Genomic DNA, 1,078 nt, shown 5'->3' with positions numbered 1-1,078 from the left:
GGCGTCTGCCCGGAGAAACCGAAGGCTGGAGCCCCGCCAACCCGAGCCGCCCTCTGTTCCCCGGGCTTGGGGGAAGGGTGTGCGTGGCTGAGCCGGCCCTGGGGAACACAGGAATCCTGGCCCAGGGAGTGACATTATCTTCGAATTTTACGTTGTTTAGTTTTACTTTTTACTTTTGGATCTTCTTTAGTCCAAGTTGAACCCACATATCTTAAAAACTATGTCCATTTACACTCTGCGTCTCAAATCTTCAACAGCCAACTATTCAGTTTGTTAGATGCAAAGTTTGTATTTCACTTATTTGCCATAGAAAGCAGAGTGGAGAATAATTACTGTGATGGTTAAGAAAATGCTGTTGTGAAAAATGTTACTGGGTACTTCCCTCTTTTAAAGTATATTTAGCTTTTTAGATGTAAATCTTTTGAAGGTTATTTTTGAAGGGGTGTGAGGTGACTCGATTTAGTGAAGAGTACTTTGTCAATAATCTAAAAAATCCAAGACAGGAGAGGATGGTTTTCTTTCTTTTCTCTCCATGTAGTCAGTTTCATTCTTTTGTTTTTGGAACTAAGGCAGGTGGCAGAACCAATGAGCCAAATCCCTGGCCTTCATTCTTAAGGAAGGCCTGATGTGGTAAGAGGATGCATTTCACAAACTTCTAACACACGTTTGTGAGCTGTCAACTGAAGACACTGCCTCTGCTGTGGGTGGTTTCATTCAGTCCACGTTCTGCCAACTTTTTAATCTTCTAGGTCGTCTTTTATAATGCTAATCAAGTGGCTAAGGGCCTTCCTGTTGTTTCAGATGCTGCTTGATTTCGCTAACACATCTGCTTCTAGTAGTAGTAGCAGCGTAGTAGTAGTACTAGTAGTAGTATGTTTTCTTCAAATCTGACTGCTCCAAAATGGTTCTGCATCTTGATTTGGGATGTGAGTTCGCTTAATCAGCCCTTAAACTGAGTAGTTGTGTTTAGAGCTGGAGATTTGGCTCAGTGGTTCTGCCTCACAAGGGCCAGAGTTCAATCCCACCCTCACCCATCCCCCCCACATCATACCAAAAAAAAAAAAAAAAAAAAAAAAAA

The 1,078-nt window shown here is 42.3% G+C and overlaps 1 protein-coding gene and 1 pseudogene across 4 annotated transcripts in view; one reads left to right on the top strand and one right to left on the bottom strand.

Moving 5' to 3' along the window:
• Positions 1 to 1,078, top strand: part of Kat2b (lysine acetyltransferase 2B) — a 97,047-nt gene that overhangs the window by 821 nt on the left and 95,148 nt on the right. The window lies entirely within an intron of this gene.
• LOC104854346 overlaps positions 677 to 1,078 on the bottom strand; it is a 3,631-nt pseudogene continuing 3,229 nt past the window's right edge.

Source organism: Fukomys damarensis, unplaced genomic scaffold (assembly GCF_012274545.1).
Source record: "Fukomys damarensis isolate Sample0158 unplaced genomic scaffold, DMR_v1.0_HiC HiC_scaffold_28, whole genome shotgun sequence".
NCBI lineage: Eukaryota > Metazoa > Chordata > Mammalia > Rodentia > Bathyergidae > Fukomys > Fukomys damarensis.
Note: the sequence above shows the minus strand (reverse complement) of the source record. Positions and strands in the feature narration are given on the sequence as shown.